The sequence below is a fragment of the Silene latifolia genome, chromosome 7 (assembly GCF_048544455.1).
Source record: "Silene latifolia isolate original U9 population chromosome 7, ASM4854445v1, whole genome shotgun sequence".
NCBI lineage: Eukaryota > Viridiplantae > Streptophyta > Magnoliopsida > Caryophyllales > Caryophyllaceae > Silene > Silene latifolia.
The window spans coordinates 77,724,442-77,740,915 of record NC_133532.1 but is presented as its reverse complement, the minus strand read 5'-3'; the positions used below and the strand labels follow the sequence as shown (position 1 = coordinate 77,740,915).

At 45.1% G+C, this 16,474-nt stretch overlaps 1 pseudogene; it reads right to left on the bottom strand.

Annotated features, from left to right (window-relative positions):
• Window positions 1-15,705: 15,705 nt before the first annotated feature.
• LOC141593317 (small nucleolar RNA R71) lies at window positions 15,706-15,801 on the bottom strand (annotated as a pseudogene).
• Between the last annotated feature and the right edge of the window lie 673 nt (window positions 15,802-16,474).

Genomic DNA, 16,474 nt, shown 5'->3' with positions numbered 1-16,474 from the left:
ATGTCGACCAGAGCCATGCCCCAGCCTCAGAAGCCACCACAGATTCCAAAGGCAGCAGGTGCACCCAGTCAGTCCAAATCCAGTAGGGAAAGCAGCCCCAATAGAAGTGAAGTTGTATCCAGAAGTCAGACCCAGGAAGGTTCAGGCGCAGAAGTTCTCCGAAGTAGAGGATCTCCAGCGCTTGATCCGATGCAGGTGATGATTCAGGGGATGTACACTCTGCGTCGGGCCGCTGAGGATCTGAGGAAGGACAACCAGAACTTGATTGCTCAGATCGTAACAACAGTCCAGCCCAAACCAAAGATCGCACACGGAGGCTCGACCAACCAGGCGGTGGAGGATCGGGTCGATCAATTCCATCAGAACTAGTCACCAGACTAGACCTAGCAGGAATAGCACCCAACGAACCAATTGAGCCCAGAGGATTGAGATGTCTGTCATTTGATAATCCACCCAGTCTGCAGCAGACAACAGGTAACGCCTTGTTTAGCACCCCATCAGGATCTGATCTTCCACCCTTTTTAGGTACCCCCGCACACCAGACACCAGGATGGCAATCCGACTGTCCTCAATGCAAGCAATTCCATCCTACAACCGCCACCATGGAGCCTGGATCGGAGGATTACAAAGAGACCCCCGGATGGCGGCTGGATCCATAATCGTCAACACACAAGAACTTGTCACCCAAGACCAGGCCAATTTTCTGGAGCACCCTGGCTGGAGGTACACCTGCTTGGTTCCTTTCCTTGTTTCTAACCCTCTTGCAGAGCAGCACTTGGGCGGAGCAAAATACCAGGAGCTGAGGGAGCTGATGTATAGGATACCAAGCGTAGGCCGTCCACTGGAGAAAGAAGCCAGAGACAGCTACGCAGACTCACCTTTCGTGGATGATATAGCCCTAGTCGGTGTTCCTAAAGGATGTGTGCCGCCAGCTATGACACTCTATGACGGAACCACAGATCCACTTGACCATATCAACCACTACAAGCAGAAAATGATGGTGATAACCGCAACTGGATCTCTAAAGGAAGCTTGTATGTGCAAGGGTTTCGGATCAACACTGTCAAGAGCAGCTCTGCAGTGGTTCGTCGGTCTACCTAATAAAAGCATATCCAGCTTCGCCGACCTAGTCAATGCCTTCAACCAAAGATTCACAAACAGAGAAAGCGGAGAAGCGGACATCAGTGACCTCTACCGGATAGTGCAAGGGTTTGAGGAATCTACCCGTGATTACTTGAACAGGTTCAACAAAGAAAAGGTGTCAATTTCGAGGTGCGATATAGAAACCGCTATCCAAGCCTTCCGCCGAAGAGTGCACCAGGATTCATAGCTATACAAGGACCTAACCATGCATCCCTGCACTACCTTTGAGGAGGTACAATCAAAGGCAATTCTTTGTCATGAGGTCGGAAGAAGACTGCACCGTAAGAGGCACTTATGATTCAGATCCAGTATCCAGAAAGGCTCCAGCAGAAAAAAAGAGTGAAAGACCCAAATCCTACAGCAGGAGCGTGAATAAAGTTTCTGGAAATTCTGAAGGAAAGGGCGAAGCAGATCTACCTCCAAAAGTAAGTGAGTATAGTTTCACTACCAATCTTGCAGGACTATTCAAAGCCTTGAAGGAGCTGGGACGCAGAGTCAGATGGCCAAAACTTCCAGAAGGAAACCCCAGCAGCAGAGACACAGGCAAGAAGTGTGAGTTCCACGGCAGCAACACCCACAACACCGATGAATGCCACTCCCTCAGAAAGGAAGTCAAATTCCACTATGACCAAGGAAACCTGGATCACCTCCTACCCAGAAACTTAACCAGAGTAAATTCAGCGGATCAGGTTCTGCCATCCCCTCCTCCTTATTGCTCTAGAACTGTGAATGTTATTACAGGTGGATCGGAGCTATGTGGGTTGACCTATTTAGCAGCTAAGAGGCACGCAACCAGAACTAAAGGAGACAGACCAGAAAGCTCCTGCAGGGTTAACCACCAGAACCTGCCGTCAGTCACCTTTGACGAAACAGACGCAGGGTCTGCTCCAGAATAGCACCACGACGTCCTAATCATCACGCTTCCCATAGGAAATTGCGAGGTGAAGAAGATCCTGGTGGATACCGGAAGCTCTGTCAACTTGATCATGATGGAGACACTCAAAGGAATGGGATTCACCGAGAAAGATCTAGGAAAGAAGGCAATTCCCTTGGTTGGTTTCAGCGGCGAAACAAAGCACTCCCTAGGAGAAATCATCATCCCAACCTACGCCGGGGGTGTAAACAAACAGGTAAGGTATCTGGTTATTGATGGGCCCTCTACTTACAATGTGATCCTTGGCTGGCCCTGGATCCACGAGATGAAAGCAATTCCCTCAACGTACCACCAATGCCTGAAGTTTCCAACACCTTGGGGGTGCAAGAGATACGTGGGGACCAGGAAGAAGCTAAGGATTGCTACAAGGTGGCTCTGAAGCCAACAACCGGTTCGCCCGCAAAGCAATTACAGAGCTAGCGCATCCAGGATGAGTACATTGAGCCTCGGCAGTGAGCCGACGAAGTCATCCTGGACACGCGCATCCGTAACGAATCGTTCTCATTGGATCTCGAATGTACGGGTAAAATTCGTGAAGAACTTGTTCGGTTATTGAGAACTAACATAGACCGCTTTGCTTGGTCACATGATGATATGATAGGGATAGACCCAAGTGTGATAACTCACAAGCTAAGTGTGGATCCAAGCTATAAACCCGTGCGTGAAAAAGAAGAAAATTTGCTTCGAAAGAAACCAGTCATAAACCAAGAAGTAGATAACCTGCTTGCTGCAGGAAATATTCGTGAAGTAAAGTACCCAGAGTGGTTGTCTAATGTGGTGGTGGTTCCAAAGAAGAATGGCAAGTAGAGGGTCTGCGTCGATTTCACGAATTTAAACAAAGCTTGCCCAAAGGATCCATTCCCTCTACCGCACATAGACGCCATGGTGGATGTTACTGCGGGCCACGAGATGCTGACATTCCTGGATGCCTGGAGCGGATATAACCAGATAAAGATGCACCCCAAAGTGACCAGAAAAGACAAACATTCGGATCCGAGAGAGGTATCTATTGTTATAATGTCATGCCTTTTGGATCGAAAATGCAGGACCTACCTATCAGAGGCTGGTAAACATGATGTTTAAAGAGCAAATAGGCCAAACTATGGAAGTATACATAGACGATATGGTCGTCAAATCGAAGCAGTTTGCTTCACAAAGACCACCAAAGACTGCGAAACTTTCAATACCCTCAAGAAATACCAAATGAAGTTGAATCCTACAAAGTGCACCTTTGGAGTATCCAAAGGGAAAGTTTCTGGGTATATGGTGACCCGAGAGAGGATAGAGGCCAAAGACCGAGCAAATAAAAGCAATTCTGCAGCTGGAATCACCGCAGAAACCAAAAGACGTCCAGCGCCTGACTGGAAGAGTGGCGGCCCTGAATAGGTTCATATCCAGATCCTCAGACAGGTGCAGGCTATTTTACGATATACTCAGGAAAAGCCAAAGATTTGAGTGGACGGATGATCATGAGAAAGCATTTCAAGAGCTGAAGCGTTATCTCAGCACCCCACCACTCCTGTCGAAGCCAGAGCCAGGAGAGCCACTGTTCTTATACCTATCAGTCACAGAAGCAGCAGTCAGTGTAGTACTAGTACGAGAGCAGGAAGGATCACAGCATCCAGTATACTACATCAGTAAGTCTCTGCTTCCAGCAGAGACCAGGTACACGTCACTAGAAAAACTTGTCCTCGCACTAGTTACTGCATTCTATAAACTGCGTCCCTACTTCGAGTCTCATACAATTTCTGTGATAAATAATTATCCTCTTAAAACTATCATGAGAAAACTAGAATTGTCAGGAAGAATGGCTAAATGGTCCGTACACTTGAGCGGTTACGATTTGAAGTTTGAACCCCGTACGGCTATAAAGTCTCAGGCTCTGCGCGGTTTTGTGTCCGACTTCGCAAAGACTCCAGGACCCAGGCCGAACAGGACATCCTGAATCTGGAAGAAGACAAAGGAGAGCAAGTATGGGAGCTACATGTGGATGGAGCCTCCAATGCCAAAGGAGCAGGAGTAGGACTGGTCCTCAAATCACCCCAGAGAGACCTTATAGTCCAGGCCGTACGATGTGAATTCAAAGCCACAAACAACGAAGCCGAATATGAGGCACTAATCCTGGGTCCGGTCGCTCGATCTGAAAATCAGACACCTTCAGGTTTGCAGTGATTCTAAGCTTATAGTTAACCATGTTAATGACTGCTATGAGGCAAGGGATCCTAGGATGATGGCATATCTAGATGTAACAAAGGAGCTGAAAATCAGATTTGTCACATTCAACATCAAGCAAATCCCCAGGACCCGAGAATGCGAAGCGCACTCACTAGCCACCCCAGGGCAACCTTCAAGACAGAACTATCTCCACAATACCAATTGTCCACGTCTTTGGAGCCAAAGAACACTAAAATCTCAGCAGAAGCGAAAAAGGTGTGCAAAGACACCGGCAGAAGAAAATACTCCAGACTGGAGGAAACCCTACTTAGACTGGTTGCAGAATGATGTCCTACCAGCAGATAAAACGGAGGTAAGGAGCTTTAAAATGAGAGCATCCAGATTCATACTAATTGATGGTATTCTATTTTGGAAATCCCTCGCTGGACCCTACCTCAGATGCCTGGATCGGGAAGAGTCTTAGGCTGTTTTGCATGCTCTCCAGAGTGGAGAATGCGGAAACCATGCAGGGGGCAGGAGCCTGTCCAACAAGGCACTAAGGCAGGGATACTTCTGGCCCACAATGCGCAAAGATGCCATGGAGTTCGTAACAAGATGTGACGCTTGTCAGAGGCACGCCCACGTTAGCCACCAGCCTGCAGAGCCTCTGCATCAGGTTATCTCACCATGGCCCTTCATGAAGTGGGGAATGGACATAGTGGGACCACTACCCAGAGCACCAGGAAACAAAGTCTATATGCTCGCCATGACGGACTACTTCTCCAAATGGATAGAAGTAGAGTCATTCTCCCAGGTTACAGAAACCCAGGTGATATCTTTCATTAAACGCAATATCATATGCAGGTTTGGCATTCCATCTGAAATTATATGTGATAATGGGTCCCAATTCATTGGAAATAAGACGGAAGCTTTTTGTGCTAGGTGGAATATCTCGTTGCAGAAATCTACTCCTAGGAACCCCCAGTCCAATGGACAAGCTGAATCCAGCAATAAGATTATCGTTGAAAACTTGAAAAAGAAGTCGGAGGAGATTGGGGGCAAATGGGCGTAAGAGCTACCTCACGGTTCTCTGTCTTGTGAGAACCACACCAAAGGTTGCAACGGACAAACTCCCTTCACCGGTGTTCGAGTGTATAAGCAGTCATCCCATCCAAAGTTAGGGTCCCAACCCACGATATGGATGCATAACAGAAGATAGGAATCGTAGAAATGATAAAGCAACTGGACACGGTAGATGAACTCGGAACCAGCGCCCGGATCGGGATGGCTTCCTACCAACGGATGTGGCAAGAAGCTATAACAAGAATGTGAAGGTAAGAACCCCGGTGGGAGATCTGTCCCGAGGAAAGTCTTCCGAGAATACCAAGAACCAAAGAAGGGAAAATTCGCCTACAACTGGGAGGGGCCATACCATGTAGAGAGCGCAGTTGGAAATGGAGCTTACCGACTCATGACTTTGGAAGGACAAATGGTTCCCAGATCCTGGAATATCACCCACTTGAAAAAATATTTCACTTAAGTCACCAAAGATGGTCAAGAATCGGGTACTCACCTACCGAAAACTTTCAACCAGGTTCTAGATATTGCCTTACATATTTTCCGCTCAATATTTTTCTGTCTCTAAGTATTTTTATGTCTCCAAATATTTTTCTGGCTCTAAAATATTTTCCTACTTCTAAAGTATTTTTCTATCCCTAAATATTTTTCTGGATCTGAATATCTTCTGACTCTGAATGTTTTTCTGGTTCTAAACGTTATTTCTGAATTCAACATTTCTGGTTCTAAAAACAGCCTTGCTCGTATTTTAATTCTAACAAATTTTAAGTCGTAAAACCACTTTGAATGTTTTAAGTATAGAACTCTTTTTATTTTTTCAAATAAGCCAAGTGAATAAAATGCAAACTAATCTGGCAAAGCCTGTATTCATTACAGAAGGCGTGTGTCCGTGGCTAAGCACGTACAACCGGGACAACCAGCCTCCCGCAATGCATTAGCACCCACGCAAGCCTGGCTCCTCTGGACGAGTGGGCATACTAGACCCCTTAGCCAGCAATATAACAGCGATGGCCAAACAAACGACGTGCATGCACACATCAAAGCACCAGAAACGGTACGACACAAAGAAATATCCACTAGAAAATAGTTAAGTTGCAAAAGCAAAATACGTCTGGCACCAGAACCAGACCAAAATACATAACATGTTAAAAATAAAATTAAGATGTTATGCCCCGTAGGGCCAGAAACTGACTAAACATAACAAAAGTCTTTCAGATGCAGAGAAAAGCTAATCTATATCAATATGCTCCACACTTCGAGGAATTGCACGAGTGGCGGAGCAGAGAATTCACCTCCTCCTCAAGATCCCACCATCGGCGGAAACAAAGACCGTGCTCCACTAAGCCAACTAGCACGTCCAGATTCAGACCGTCAGGGAAAGCAGCAGAAAGCTTCTCCTCTTCAGCTCCTAAATCCCAGGCCGAATGCTCTCCCTTCTGGAATGCCTTTATACACTTGATCTTTGTTTCCAAAGCAGCATAGGACAGAGCATTCACCAAAGTCTCTTTCAACTCCTGCACATCAGAAGCCTTCTCTTCCTGGATCTGGGAAGCACGAGCCTCCGCGTCAGAAGCACGTTTCTCAGCATCTGAAGCGCGTTTCTCCACCTCAGAGGTACGTCCCTCAGCTTCTGAGGCACGCTTTTCAGCATCAACAGCCTTCTTTTTCAAGATCGCAACCTTCTTTTCAAAGATCGCAACCCTCTTCTCAAAGCACTGAAAATTCGCCCTTCAAGCGCAGAAGATCAAGCCGTCAACTAACTCGCTTCGAGCGACCTCCTCCAAAGAAAACTCGGGACTTGTCCAGATCAGCCTGAATCTTAAGCTTACCCTCATTGGCTTCTTTTGCCAGCTTCTGAAATTTGGCATTTTCTGCTTCCAGAAGAGGAACTTTCCTCCTCAGGAACAAGGACATCTGAAAAGACTGCCAAACCAGAACGAAGTGTTAAAAAAAAAAAAAGAGAAATTATTTTTGAGACAGTCAATATGTGTTACCTCAAAAGAATGCTCCGCTACACGATCCACCAGATCACGCAAAGCCCTTGTCCCCAGTGCAGACTCAGGGGCAGGAAACAACAACTGATCCATCAGGCCCAGGATACGCTCAGATTTGGCCTTGCCAAAATCATCTGGAAGTGTAAGGACAATAGCCCAGAAGCGGAAGCAGATTTGGAATTAGAGGCAGCCCCAGAAGCAGGGGTAGCTCCAGAAGCAGGGATGGCTTCAGACGTTGGGATCGTACCGGAAGCAGATGTGGCTGGGACAGAAGCAGGAATAGGTTTGGGAACTGGAGGGTCCTCAGAAGCAGATAACCCATGCCCAGGTAGCGGAGGCCTCACAGCTAGAGGTGTGGCTTCAATAGGAGTCTGCTCCTTAGCTCGGTTCACAGCAGCAGATCTTCTCTTGGGACGAGGTCCAGAACTAGGGGTAGGGGTATACTTTCTTTTCTCAGCAGGCTTGGGGGAAACCATGACTTGCTCCTTTACTTTCTGAGCCAGAAAATCGTCCAACGAAATTCTAGACTTTGCAGAGCCTGGAAGCATCAAAGATCAAGTCAGAACCAGATATATCAAATATTCAGAAGCAGAACCCAACCAAAAAGAAAGAACAACACACCAGTCGACATTGATTCTTTTTCCTCAGCTGCTGTCTCCTTCACCGCAGAAGCAGAATCCTGAACCAGATTGGGGAAGGTCCTATGCTCAGGGGTGGACCAAATAGCTTGGAAAGAGACGCAGCTCCGTCGGAGGATTTAGGCAAGTGGCACAGACCTGCAAAAAACACCAAGTAAGGAAGTATAAGCGTCAAAGGAAAATACACAGGAATAAGGGCATGCAAATACCATCTGTTGACCGCCAGACGCTGACAATGTAGTCAGTCGGAGGAGGAAGGGTATCAACTTTGACAAAGATAAAGCGAGAAAACCACTTGCTATCATCCGGCTTCACGGGGAAGATAATGCAATTCTTTTCCCCGTCTCGAACCCGAATGGTCACTTGACCCCGACTGAGGGACCTGACCGAAAACAAGTGTGCAAGGTCCGGAAGACCGATCTCATAGCCAAATCGGCTATTCATAGCCACAATAGCAAGCAACGTCCACCAAGTATACGGAGCTACTTGGCAGATGGCCAAGTGGTTCAGGTTAAAAAACTCCTGGATCATGGGAGGGAAAGGAAATCGCAGACCCAGACGGAAAGCATACTCGTACAAGCATATCCACCCTTCCCTCACAGAATCAGCTTTCTGGCTAAGGGTTGGGATGTGAAACACCACATTGTCAGAAAAACCAAAGGTTTTCTTGATATAATCAAGATCCTCGGAGGTGAAGTCAGAATCACAAGAATGTTTGGCGGAAAGGACGCCGCCGGAGAGGAAAACATCAGACGGCATCGCTGGATCCGAGGCCGAGGTCGAAGAAGCAGATTTTTGTGATATGATGTGCAAAGAAATGAAAAGAAAACAAGTAGGAGACGAAGTACCTGTGGAAAAGCAACCGGCAGAAAGAAGGAGGGTTTATGAGAGAGGAAGATGAAAGTGATTGATAATGATGGAAAGGTGAGAAAATAGAGGGAGAGGGGAATACCGAGGGGGTTATATAAAAGAGGAGTTCATGGGGGAGTGGGGAACTAAGTACGGCAGTTAGGAAGCATTAAGTGGGGAAGTTGTAGAAACCAAGGTAACTGCTAAAACTTCGTCAGTTCTCCGCATCGCAAACAGAAATTCCCGCCTAAAAATATTCGAGACGTAAATTTGGGGGCAATTGTTATGGATAAAAATACCACTTAACACCTGTGACGTGGCATTATTCTACCGGCAGAAAAAGCGGCTAAAGAGTGACAGCGTGGCGCGCGGTAATTGGTGAATGAGAGGAGAGAGGGATCGCTGAGGTGGCATATTGTGGACCATGGGATCAAAAAGCAACAAACACACTATAATATGGGCCAAGGAAGAAACCCACGTACAAAAGGAAGGGAAGATTGGGCTTGGACTCTTTCAACAACTGTTACCTATCTTCATGGTAACAGTCCGAGATTCCAAGTGCAGACGCAAGGAGAAGTCCAGTAACCCTAGGTCCAATTCCAGCAGCTATATAAGGATGAGAAGACCAACACACAAGGGGCATTGAACGCTAAAATCAAGCAGCGCTTCCCTCCTAAAAATTCCATCAACGATCAACAATATTTCATTGACAATAACATAATTGTATTTCCTTACTTGAGCATTTTACACGGATTATAGTGCAAAGTTGGCGGGATTCCGACTCCCCCCGCGGTTGTTCCCTCACCGGGTTTTCCGCGTCACCAAAAATCCCACGTGTCATTCTTTTCGCTTGTTTTTCTTTCGTTATTCTCATCACTGCGTTTAAATCGTAATTGGCGTTAGGATATTCACTATCACTCACATAATTAATTCGTAATCGGTAAATTTTTACCAAAACAGTAGCCTTCGCATTGTTTCGAACACGCAAAGATCCGTTGGTATGGAGTTCCGGTTGTGCAACCACGACCATAGACTAAGCCTCAACCAATTTGCAAATATTTTTGGCCTTGTTGTGCCAACAAGTAACACCGACAAACCCTCCGACTTTGATGTTGACCAAATTTGGAGGGCTATTTCCGGGAGGGTTTTCATTCACCAAAAACAATGCTATACCTTCGCAATCCAACATCCGGTGACTCGGATCACCGAACGCTTCATTGTCGGTACCATTAATGGGAGATTTGAGCAATATAGGTGTACTCTCCTCGATTTAACCTTTCTAGAGTCCTATCTAAATGTTCGGGGGACAAGGCAATACAATTTCAATACCCCCCTTGAGATGCTTACAAGATTCTTCGACTTTTCTCAAGGGAACTCCCAACTCAAGACCTTTGTGATGGGAGGTCTAATTACTATCTTGGCTAACAACCTTTGTCCCGGGTTCAACAACAATGGGACTTATGCGCCACTTGAGGGTATTACTTTGATTGATGAGGACGCCGTCTTCAACCACCACCGGTGATGTGCCTAAACTCAAGACGAGAGTTTAGAATGGTTCACAAAAGGGTGTTCCTCTATTATTCTTTCGTGATGGAATATACCCGGTACCAACCCGAGATTGAACCGGTATTCACCTATGCCGAGCTACCTCCTCAACATTGAAATCTACCCCAATCCCCCTCAAAGAGAAGAAGTACCCCGCCATCCTCCACCACCTCGCGGGATACCGGCAAGGCCCAATGCCCCGCCTTCCTATGTGCCTATCCCACCATACCCCACTCCTTATAGGCCATTCGCACCGCAAGTCCCCGATGCTCCGAATATGAATGATTTGATGGATCTTATGAAGAGGGTTGATCTTGGATTATACGATGGGAGGGTCGATAACTATTTGGCCCTCTATCCTCAATACTACCAAATGGCACAACAAGGGTATATCGACCCTAATGGCCCTCGACCATCTTGGGCTCAACCGCACCTTTTGTTCCCTAATCAAGGGAAACAAGCCGGGAACTTTGATGGTCAAGGTGGCGGACACTTTGGTCAAGGAGGAGGGTATGACCAAGGAGGAAGTTCTGGCGGGTATGGCTACCGCAATGATGATGATGATGACGAGTGAGAGATGCCTACCTCATCATCTCCAATCATGTGATACTCTTCTCTCCCTCTTTCTTATGTATAGTGCATCACATTTAGTTTAATCTTGCATCTATATCATATTGCATTTATATTAGTTAGTTTATATGGTATAACTTGCATTGTAATATACCTCACATAATTCATGTAGATAGTTGCATATAGACTAGAATTCATGCATAGTCACTAATGAATGTTTAGGTATTTTTTACCAAGTTGATTGCTTAGGTTTAATGCGGTCTTACTCGTTGGTTAATTGTATGATTGCTCGTTTGTTGATACTTAAGTAAAGAAATAAAGTATGCAATGTAAATTGACACGTAAGATTTGGTGACGCGGAAAACCCAATGTGGGAACAACCGCGGGAGGGACGATACCCTGCCAAGTATTGCACTATTTGAATAAGAGGATGATTACAATTATGGCTCAAAGCTAATCCTGCTGGCCCTAGGCGTCAGGCCTGCAAGATCTTGGACGAATGTATATTTGAGTATAGTAATATGCCGAGGTGTTGATGTGATCTTGAATGTGGATGTGTGAATATGGGTGTGTTGAATGTCCTTCTTGATTTGCTTCCTTGGCTATTTATAGGGCAAGAACCCTAGATATGTCCTACTTCGAATATGGAAAGGGAATATAATTTTCATAAGAACTCTTTCCATACTTGGCCGCCTTTCCCAATTCTCCCTGATCTCCCTAACTTCTCCCTAACTCCTCTTTACTTAATCCGGATGCCTTCTATGATGGGCTCCTGATCTCCCTTGAGCCCGTTTCCCCTTTCTCCAACCGCGGGCTTCCTTCCTCCTTATCACTCCTTCCATAGCTTTTTATTTTATTAAGTGGGCCTCCTTTGTTGTGCTATTTTTAGCCCAAACAGTTTGCCCCAAATTTCTTGTGAAGTACGCTTTTAGATATCGAGCAAGGAATTTACGTAATCGAATGCTAAAAACCCTAAGCCGTCTCTTACATTCCTTTCCATGCAATCCATCATGTCAGCCGTCCTACTCCTCTTTTCTCGCACCCAACTCCCTCTCTCCTCTTTATAACTCCAACCTCCACCTTCCACTTTTCATTAATCTCAAATCATTTCAAAAAATACTCTTCTCTCTTAAACCCTCAACCTTCCTTCTTCTTTATCCTTTGCCGGCTTCACTGTTCCTCTTCCCCGTCTCTTTCATCAGGTAATCCACCCTCTTTTCTTCTTTTAATTTTCATTTTCTCCCTCCACCATGGGCAAAAATCGACAATCCTCCACACCCTCTGACCGTAGTCTCGACCCCACTTTTCCTTCTCGGGGACTTTTTAAGCACCCCCACGACTGCGACTCCGCCTTGACTGCGGCCGACATTCCCACGATCAAGAATATGCTTGGTCTTGGTGACGGGGTGGACATTGTCATTCCTGAACCGGGACAGAAAGCCGACGCCCTCCGTCCAGGGTGGGTTAGTTTTTACCTGTACCCATTTAGATACGGCCTCCGTTTTCCTTTTCCTAAACTCGTTCAAGACTTCATCTTCACCAATAACTTTGCCATGGCACAAATTTCTGCTGCCATTTGGAGAGTTCTTCTCTATTCTCTTGCCGCCGGTCAGAATACTGGTAAATCTGTCACTCTGGGCGACCTAGCCCATATGTACAACATCAGATCTCTGGGCTGGGGTCAATTCTCATTCCGGGGTCGTGGAGAGGCTCCCTTCAGACACGTGTCAAAATCCCGTGATGACAAATGGTTTGAGGACTTCTTCTACATGAGGAAGGACTCCATCCAGCCTCCTGCTGATTATATTTACGAGAAATGGGTTCTAACTTCGAGTAAGTAGCCTTCCTGTCACCTGATTTATTTTTTCTCGCTGCTTACTAGCTTACTTCATCGTCTTCGTGCAGGCCCCTGTGACCTTACCCGTATTGGTGCCAAGATCCCTGCCTACAGCAAACTGTTCAAAGATCTCCGAATCGAGAGAAAGTTCCCGCACACGCTTCCTGGTTTTTCACCTGCTTCCTCCTCCAATCCTCCTAAGTCGGCTCACAGTATGTCTTCTGGTAAGACTTCTACAGCCGTTTTAATTTGTATGCTGTTTCTGCTGATGTTTTAAGCATTCTGTCGTCTGAGACTATATGTGCTTGCAGGTTAAAAAATTGATCAATTAGAAATCATCCTCCAAAGTGCCAAAAGAAAGAGACCTTCTTCCAGCCCTGATGTGGCCTCTGCCTCCAAGAGGAGTGCTCCTGCTGCCTCCTTCCAGACTCCTCCCACAGTTTCCAGTTCTGCTGCGCGCGAGCCCTTGGAGGTCGACCCGTTGTCTCGTCATCCGCCTACTTGATGTGACCATAATTAGCGCATATTTAGCCCCCGAATTAGCCTTGTTCCCATGCTTTTTAGTGCATATTTGGGTCATTTATTGTCTTTAGCTCTTTGTTTTGCATATTCTTTGAGATTTTGATCCCTTGGTAGGAAAGGAGTGCAAATCTTGCATTTTCATGGCAAAACGAGACTAAATTGATCGAATTCAATGACCAAGCATCAAGGAGAGACAAGATTAGAAGGCCTTTGTACATATTATAGTAGATGAGCAATGTTGAAAAAGGATCCTTGAGTCCCCAAGGAAATCCCCAAGGAATTTATGAAGAAAAGGGAAGAAAAGAAGAAGAAATGTTGCTGAGGCACAATCCGTGCGGTTTCTCCACAATCCGCCCGTCCCCCTCAAGCACAATCCGTGCGATTTCTCCCTAAGACGCTCGGGTTTGCAGCCACCAGAATCCGCCCGGATTCACCTGAAGACGCCCGTGTTCCACCGCCTGAATCCGCCAGTCCCGATTCCAAAACGCACGGATTCCTGTACAGCGCAATTTCGTCTTCTCCAAGCTACAAAGAAAGAAGCCCTTCCTTCGAAAAATATCGGCTCCTCTCTGCTCAATCTAAAAAGTGTAATTACTAGTTTAGGCCTTAGTTAACCCTAATGCATCCCCCTAATTTCCACTATAAATACCCCATTAGTCTAATTAGAAGAGCATGTTCTTCTTATCAATAATTAGAGTAGTTAATATCAATCAAATCTCTCTTTAGTATTATAATCAATAATTAATCAAGTTCTAATACATGTTTTATTTCCTTAATCTCTCTTTTGTTCATCCTTTATTTTGGGTAATTGAAGATTATTTGGGTTATTATTGGGAGATTGACAACCTCTCAAGCAAGCATCAAGTACTTCTTTTATCTTTGCATTATTATTGGAATCATTAGTAGGTATAATTCTCTTAATCCCTCTTTAATTATTGTTAATTACTTCCATTTATTCATCATGTTTCCTTTTGTTGGTATGATTGACAACCTTGCTAGCATGATCAACATGATAATGAGTGAGTAGTCTCTTAGCTAGGATTAATGGGTGATTAGGGGAAACCAACATGGGGAATGATTCATGCTTAAATTAATATGCTTTCACGGTTTATTTGCTTGCTTGTTATGATCTCAACTCATGCACATGTTATGTTTGATGAAATGCTAAGCCTATGAATCCTTGCATTTACCACCATCTCCTATCTTTTCAATGAGACTTGTAAGACATAAACCAACTCGAGTCTCATTAGACCATGCATGTTGTTGAGTAGGAAAGACTAAGTCGACTTGTAGGTGTTGTACAATCTAATCGATTCGGACCCAAACTTTCCTAGGATTGTAAGATATAACCCAACTCAATCCATCACAACAATAATTGCTTGCTTATAATTTGAGAACATGTTCGTATGATCAATTCCCATGAATCCCCTATGACCCCATGACACCCTAGTGCTTTTTATCAATTGTTTACAACCCTTTCAATTCATCTTGCTTGTTTATTTCCATTGCTATTTTAGTTTAGTGACCTTCTACATCAACCCAAATTGTGACACCCCCAAGACACCACTAGTTGCAATAGAAATCTCATCTCAATTCCCGTCCCTTGGGATCCGACCTTTACTTGCCTCTTTACTAATTGTAGAGTTGTTTGTGAAGCTATAAATTGTGTTTTGATTCGGACGTGACCCAACGACCACATCTATTTAATTGTGAACACGAAACGGACCGATCAAAAATGGCGCCGTTGCCGGGGACGGTGTTTACTTGATTTAGATTTTCTTTTATTGTTATTAGTTGTGTCTTTCTTCGCTTTGGGGAAGTAAAACTCCTCAAGGTTTGTTCTAATTATTTTCGAGTTGTTTGATATTTTGCATGTCTAGAAGGTCACAAGGTGATTTGTTACCTTTTGACCGTGAAATTGAAAGGACCTTGACAAACAATAGGAGATTTGCTAGAAGGAATTTGAGAGGTATTAGTGAGGTTGTTCAACCAACTATTGAGTTCATCAACCCTTTTGCAAGAGAAGGTGAGGAGAACCCATTACAAAATACCCCACAAAATCAACCTACAATGCCTAAGTTTTCGTCACATTCCGTACCCACCGAGGAGAACCTACCCAATGGTACTCCCACACCACAACATCTAACCGGAAATTTTATTGCCAAATCCGCCTTTATCCAATTAGTCGAAAGGAGCCAATTTGGGGGGATGCTTAGTGAAGACCCTCATTCTCATATGGAAACCTTTTGTGACTATTGTGATGCGATTTCTCAAACCGGTGTGACTCAAGACCAAATTCGATGGGTCTTATTTCCTTTTTCTCTAATCGGCACCGCGAAACAATGGTTGAAGGGCCTTGACAAGGCCACTCTCGGAATAGATTCTTGGAAGAAGTTGGCTCTAGCTTTCTACAAAAAGTTCTACCCACAGGAAAAGACTAACATGCTAAGAGCTCAAATTACGGGTTTTAAGCAAAGGGATGAAGAATCTTTGTATGAAGCTTGGGAGCGGTTCAAGGGAAGCTTCTCAATACCGTGTACCATTGGCGACACCACGATCAACAAAGCCTTATGTGATCTAGGGGCTAGTGTGAGTGTTATGCCGTACTCGGTACGTAAAAGGTTGGGGATGGGAGAGCTTAAATGCACCAATATCACACTCCAAATGGCCGATAGATCGACGAAGACACCATTAGGGATATGGGAAGATGTCCCCGTGCGAATTGGGAAGTTTTTTTTATCCCGGTGGACTTTGTCATTGTTGATATGGAGGAAGACTCCAACATTCCAATCATTCTTGGAAGACCCTTCTTAGACACCGCGGGTGCGGTGATTGATGTAAAACATGGTGAGCTCACTCTAGAAGTGGGAGATGAGAGTATAACTTTTAATCTTGACAAGACTATGAGAGCTCCCCGTTTACATGAACCGTGTTTCATGATCGATCATTATAGTCGGAAGGATGAAAGGAAGAAGTCGGAACTCCAATGGAAGAAGAAAATTGAAGATGCTCCATTCAAAGAGCAAGTGAATTGTGACAAAGAGAGCTTGAAAAGCTCACCAAAATCAAGCAAAGAAGAAGAAGATGGCCTCATTGGCCAAGAAAAGGAAATGGGAAAGTTGTCACCATCAAATCAAGAGATTTTCAATGATCAACTTAATGAAGTTTGTGGTCTTTGGGACGACGAATTAGAAGGGATTTTTAATCCCTA